The sequence below is a fragment of the Erithacus rubecula genome (assembly GCF_903797595.1).
Source record: "Erithacus rubecula genome assembly, chromosome: 9".
Lineage (NCBI taxonomy): Eukaryota > Metazoa > Chordata > Aves > Passeriformes > Muscicapidae > Erithacus > Erithacus rubecula.
Window position 1 is genome coordinate 20,142,412 of NC_136660.1, and position 7,467 is coordinate 20,149,878.

The window sequence follows — 7,467 nt, forward strand, 5'->3', positions numbered from 1 at the left end:
ACACCAAGGAATATGATGTTTCCTCACAAAAAAGAGTCCTCTCTGAACTCTGATCTGACAGGCTGTCAATATTGACCTCTAACTGCTTTGTCAAGTATTTGTTTGTGAAGCATGTCTACTGAAGGTTTTAGAGAATTCATTTTTTCTCCTCCATTAACTCCAAATTCAAGAAAGCATCATCCTTCAGGAAAATAGAAGCTCATCAGCAATTCAGATGTTAAGATGCAGATGAGTTGCTATGGCTGTGAAGTAGCAAAGTGTAAATTTTGTTTGAAAGCCACATAATTTCTATGGTCCATTAAAATAAAGTGGAAGTTTCACTTAATTTGGAGGGGTGGAGGGGGTGACTTTTCAAATATATTAATATATATATATATATATACAGTCTTATGGAATGCCTTTTTCTATTCTGTCAACAAATTTTGATTTAGATGTATCTTTCTTTCTAGACAAAAGAAACACTATATGCTTTGATGTCAGGAAAACTCATGCATGTTTTATCACGGGCACCTGATGAAGGATGTGCTTTCCTGTAGCACCTGTTTCACAGCTGATAAATTCTGCTGGATGCAGGTGGTGATGAATTGTATATTTTTAAGTTTTATCAGTGTTTTCATCTCTTAGAATTTCATGTTCAGATCTGTGGGAACTGTTTCTAAGTTGGTTTAGGGTTTCTTAGTGTTTCCTAGTTGATTTTTTAAAATAGGTATAATTTTAAACCAGATTACCTGATTAATCTGTCAGAATTTGAAATGTATTCCAAAATTTGCCTACATTATAAGAAATTTCTTTTGCAACAAACTTTTTAAACTTTTTAAAAATGTTCTTAAATTAAAATGTTCTTAACTTTAAATGTTCTGGAATTAATACTCGATGGCTTTATTTTAATGTGCCAAGAAATATCGATGCAGAAATAGCTACTGGAATTTGATGGCTCAGACAAATGGTCTAAAGCAGTTGAGTATGATCCCAAATATCCTAAGTGTTCATGTGTGTGAGGGTATTCAAATATGATGGAATTGATTATGGCAATGTTTAGCAGATTTTGATAGTGTATCTTGACATGTTTTTTTAGAAGAAAACACATATTGTTAGTACTGTATTAATTGTAATTGTAGATAGTTCTAATATTTTTCATGCAAATTCTTTGGCTTCAAGATTACAAATAACAGAGACCGAGTCAAGGCTCGTTATGTTTTTAAAAAGTTTAATAGATAAAAGCAAAGCATGGGAACAAACTGAAGTGGTTATCAGAGTTATTTAAAACCCCAGGGCAGAACTGTTGCCCGAGATTAGGTCTTGTACCAGAATAGCCAAAGGGAGGAAGCTCTATCTGGTGCTGCAGTTGCACAGAGGTCACTGCTGTGCTGGGATAAGGTCCTGTCCTCTCCAGGACACGCAGGTGTCCTGTGGGCACTCGGGGCTCTGGGATGTTCTGAACTCTCTGGGTTTATTGTGTGAGCTCAGATTAACCCTGGGGAGCTCAGGCTGCACTGGTGCAGAGAGAGGGCTGTGCTGGATCTGTGTGTGTCCTGTGCACTCACCTGCTCGTGCTCCACGTGTCTGAGGCATCCTGTGACTAACGGGTTATTATCAGTAATATCTGATAATCCAGAGAAAAGAGAAAAAACGAATCAAAGCATTTTGTTAGAAACATCTTTAATTTGCAATACTGCTTCTTAGAAAAGGACATTTTAAAAGTTTTTGTAATGCAGAAAATATTTATGTACAATTTAAAGTAAAAATACACATATTTTTCTACTTCTCAAAAATTCACTTCAGTAAAAAAAAAAAAAAGTATTAATTTGTTTATAACTAAAAGACATGGCAATTAGACCTGATAAATAATTTGGCTCCTATAAGCCATGTACTAGCATATGCTTATGCTACTGGTGCTAGTCAGAAAGATTTATCAGAAGTCTTGAAGAAGTTTCTGTAAATTCTGTAAAGGTTAATTAAGAAAAAGATTATTTTGAAATTGAGGCAATTTGTAAAATCCTCCAGCCTTGCCCTTACATTCTTTCACAGTGTGCAGGATCCAGGGAACAAACCATTCCAAAACACTTTTGAACAGCTGCAAGAAGAATTTAACTTTGTTACTGAAGAAGATATTAAAAATTGTAAATGCTTCCAGCTGTTGCAGCAGTAAAACTTCTGTTTATAGGGAGATACAACATTCAGTATTTCAGGAATTTGGTGTTTCAGATACATTCAGATATGTTTTAAACTTGTATTTGATAAGTTGTGTTACATTTAATCTCTGACTTTTTTTTTATATATTTTCTAAATCCATCCATCCTGTTCTTTTATGTGTTTATGAAGCAGAGAATTTTGTTCATTTTCAACCTAAATGCCAAGTTAGATCTCGCTGTACTTTCAACACATTTGGATTAACTGTAATTAGAAGCACATTAGATATATTAGTTAACAGTACAAATTATGTGATATAAACCCCAAAAGAATTTTAATATGGCTTGCAAAATTTTACTTACAGGTATTAAGTACCTATCTAGATTTTATGGTCCTTTGAACAGAACTAACACATTTTCTCTCAAATATTCACAAAATGAAGCTCTGGGTAAAAACTTTAAAATATAGCTAAAAACCAAGGTTTTGATTAGATACTGCATCTAGCATGCTGATTTTTGTTGACTGCAATACTTCACATTCTTGATCAATGGGATGGTATTTTCTGTGAAACTTTGTGAACCCTCACGCTGAGCTGCCACTGAGCTGGAGCTTCCAGGCAGAGCAAGAGTCACCAAAGGCAGTGGCACTACAGCAGTATGGACACTATTCCTTTTAAATGTTTCTGGTTCGGGAAAAATTCTGGGTTCTCTAAAGTGTGAACTCTTCAGCTACATTTAGAAGCTTCCAAAGGAAACTGACATCCTGTGAAATACTTTTGCAGTGGAAACTCTGGAATTGTTTTTTCAAAAAATTGACTGATATGAATTTCTGTCTTTTCCTTCACTAAAAAGTCTTTCAGCTCCTCTTTCAGTTAGTTGTTTCAAAAACTGAATATCATGAGGAAATATCTATCACACCCCTAGTAGAAGAGTTGTCCTAATACTTAGATATCACAATGCTTTATTTCTGTCATTTAGAACCAGTTTAAATTTATCAAGAGTCAGCTTCCTGGACTCTTTTGTGGTGTGCCCATATCTTCTAGTTCAGCATCCCATACTGGATTTTTTCTTCTTGTGCAGAGGCTGATAGGCTCTTGGTGGCACTCTGTGTTTATGAAATTAAATTGGCTTTCTTCACTCTGTCTCTGGAATGCAAGTTTTCTTGTAAATGTTTTTTGCAACTCTTTCTGAAACTTTCCCAGCCATTGAACTATTAAATTAGGGATTTTTTTTGTAATCAATATTTTCGTAGTGCTCATTCTTTATGGCAAGATTAGCTATGAGATTAATGGGTTTTAAACTCTTTCATGCAAAAAATGGGTGTATTCTGGGAGTTACTAGTTTTGAGTTCCATTTAAATTGAGATTTTTATAGTTTCCTGCCAATGTTTATGCTTTTCTTGATAGTTGCAGATGAGGCCAGAAAAAATGGTGTGGGTTCCAAATCATACAGAGAACATAAATGGAAATAAAATCTGTGATGATTGATATAAACAACTGACACATAGACTGTTAGTTTGAGGTATCTACTATCTCAATTCTCAAACCCTTTGTAGCATGGTGATCTTGAAAAAAAATCCCTTCCTGACTAATTATGCAGTTGTTATCTTTATAGATAATATAAAATTATTTTATACCTTTCTTGTAAACATCTGTATCCACGTGAGTGCTGCCCTGTCAGTGTCAGCTGTGCACGGGGCTATTCACATTTGAAAAGGTGTAGAATAAAAAATTCTAGTGCTTCCAAATAAATTTATAATTGCATGAGCATATAGAAGCAGCTGAGTCAACTATTCATCTATAGAATGTCTTATGAGTAAACTGCCAGGTAGAAAGGGAGTTGGAAGGTATCAGTAGGTGGCAGAAAACCACCAGTATTGTAGCTTTACCTGTGTAACCAGAACCTGACATCTCTGCCTTCATGATATTTTAAAGTTTCCATCTTTCTCTGTGCTGAGCTCCAGACCTCTTTACAAGACTTCTGTTTCCATGTTTTCAATTATAACAACCTTTTCATATAGTGCTTTATTGCTGTTCTCCAGATAGTTCAAATCTGTCATCAGAGGGAACTTTCCAGATGCTTTGATGTGAAGGGAAGTTTGAGGGGTGGTGAAATGAGAAAGTGTTCACAACACTGAGGACCCTTCAACTGATACCAAAGTTGCTCTAGGATAGTGCAACTATAATTTGGAATAGTTATTTTTATCTTCTGTGTTTTTAAGGGTTTTTTTGGGTTTTTTTTGCTAGATGTCATTTTTGTATCAGTTTGAAAAGGTGAATGCTGAGCTTAGGACTCTTGAGTCTTTGATCTACACAGCATCATTTTGGATTCAGCAGTGCTTACTTCAAAGTACAATAATATATGAAAATCATGTCTGATTTCTGTGGGCTTTGGAAATTGTATGTCTGCATCAACTCTATGCTGCATCTTGAGCTAAGAAAACTAGCTAGAGCCAAGCTAACACATGAGGAACCAGTTCTGGTGTCTCTACCAGCAACACTGCTGCTTCCTGTTCAATCTGCCAAAAAATAGTTTTAGCTTTGTGTTCACAGTTATATCATCTTTGCTTTTGATAGGATGCTTAAGTTTCACATTGGCCATTCATGCAGGAATGGCTTGGATCATTTATTCTCATTGTTCTCAGCTCCTCTGGAGCAATTGAAATTCATGCAAAATTAAATACATTTCTATGGTATTTGCAAAACTCTGTAGGAGCTTTTGTTGTTGTAAAAGTAAAGTAATAAGGTTTTCATAGTGATGACATTCCACAATGTCTCATTGTACATGTTTTAACAACAACTCCAGTGGGTATTATTGTTTGTGAGAACTCTTGGTGTCTCTGGATGTCTTGGAGCTGATATGAGGACAGCTCCCCACTTTTGCAGCATGATTAAAAAAAGGCTTTTCCTAAAGCTTTTTTAGGAAGCACTTCTTTGTACAGTTTGTGACTACAATGAAAGGTGCTGGTGTGTTTCTCTCATGGTGAGGAGAGCACAGAAGCCTCAAGGAGAAATTGAAATGAGGTTTGTCTGAGCAACACAAAGAATTCCAAGAAGAATAGAAAGTTCAGTCACAGTATTTGGATTCTATTCTATTCAAGCTCCAGACTCTGTGTTCAACAATGGCTGATTACTATCTTGAGCATATACACAGTAGGAAGTTTGGAAGAAAAAATTAAATTAAGGGATATTTAAAATATGGCTGTTTGCAAAAAAAAGGTTTAATAGGCTGTTTTAGAGTCCTTTTCTTGAAATAAGTTTTAAATATCTTTTAATTTTTTCAATTTGAATAGGGTCATGGCAAGTCAATTGCAGAATACTAGATGTCTTAACATGATAGGATAGAACCATAGAATCATGTAGTTGGAAAAGACTGCCAAGTCCATTTAATTTTAAGAGTTCCTTAGATTGTCAGTGTTTAAGTGCATTATTCCAAGATACCTATTCTGCTTCTCTGAGACTAGAAGAGGGTTTCCCAAGATAGTTTGTCCAGGACATGTCTTCCTAGGAAAAGTCCACTACTGTTCTTCTTGTCAAGTGCTGGTGTCCTTTTACAGAAGGAGGTAGAATCCTTTGAGGAAGATATAAATAATTAAAATTTCCATTTATTTCACGTGACATAATATGAATCAAATGGATTTAATACCTTAAACACCATCTCTTACACTATATTAAAATTATTTTATGTAATACAGACCTGTTAGCAAAAATACATTAATTGTAGTGGATTGCACATGACTATACCACAAGTTTTACTTGGATACACCTTGAATTAGACATTTATTTCCTAATGCCTTGGAGCACATATTTACCTACATAATTTTCCTCTGTAGTCAGGCTTTGAAGTTATAAATCAAAGTAATTTGTCTGTTCTAGTTTATAGGATACTAAAGGAAATAGTTCTTCAAAGAGCATGTATTTCTAAAAGAAATGTAAAGCACAATTTCCAAATAGAATAAATAATAACTTGTGGTTTAACAATGGAGGGAAAAGAGTTTTAGTAATGAACTCTATTAAAAGTGCTGAATGTGAAAAGAGCTGTTGAATGTGGGTCCAAACTTAAATAAGTTATTTTAGCACCCAGTAAAAAAAGCAGAATTTGTGAATTTCACAGATTCACCAAACATTGTGAGTTGGAAGGAACCCACAAGGATCATCAAGTCCCACCACTCTTTGACTGACAGTTTAATACTGTAACAACTTGCTAGTAGTGGCTGTGGAAGCTGAACCAGTAAAATGTAATTTTTATTGTAATTCCTAAAGATGCATTTTAAAGAATGTGTGCTTTTGGGAGTGGCTGTTTTAGAAGTACATCTTTAATTCAAGAAATATTTGCACATCTTTACTTCTGTGCCTAGGAAAGTACACTGCATATGCAGTGCTCAGCAGAACTGAATACACACATCTATTATACCAAAAAATTGTTTTGTAAAGTAACTGTTTCAAGTCTAGGAAAGTCCTCTGCTTTCTGCATTTAATCAGATTCACTGAGTGGAAGGTGCAAGAAATCCCATCATAGACACTATTGACTAATTTGCATTAAGAGATATTTCTTCCTTACCTCCATTTGTATTTGGCTTAAATTCTGAATGATTTCATTAGCTATGTAAGGGCTTAATCTCTTGAAAATCCTACTAAGCTCTTGCCCTCATTGAAAGCTGTGATAATTTGTTCTAGTTAATTTTGATTTAAATATATAGCTTTTCAGTTCTACTTAATGGTCCTTGCTTTTTTTTTTTTTTTCTTCTTTTTTTCTTTTTTTTTAGATAATGGTGAGATGAATAAGAACACCATTTTCCCCTCCATCTCATTATTTTGTATCCCTCTGCTGCTTGATCTTGGAATCTTCTTTTAAACAATACTATTTTATCCAGGCTCTCAGTGCAGTCACTGCAATTGTAAGTGAGGAAAAATTAAATAGTTACGGAAGCTGATGGCTTTTATCCTGTTTTTTCAACATACAGTAGTATTTGAGACAGCTGTGATTTTTGTGTAATAATTATTTTGACATATGAAAGACTTAGATTTATTCAGAGTTGTCCTGCACTTTTTTTCCAAAGGAAAGAGAGCAACTTGCAAAAGTTTGCAGAAGAAAGTGCTGCTTTAAATCTGTTTTATATTATTGCAGGTATGTAAGGAAGCTAAATAGTGTTTTTACTTTCTTTTCTAATGGAAGTACACATAATTTCTGTTATCCATTTTTTTATATATATATAGGAGGGAAAATGGCATTTGTATTATCCCTAGAAAAATTCTTTTGGAATCTGGGGCTATATTTCAAGAGGATACATTATAAGCAGTTTGATATTTCTGTATCATCTCCAGAATACTGACTGCTT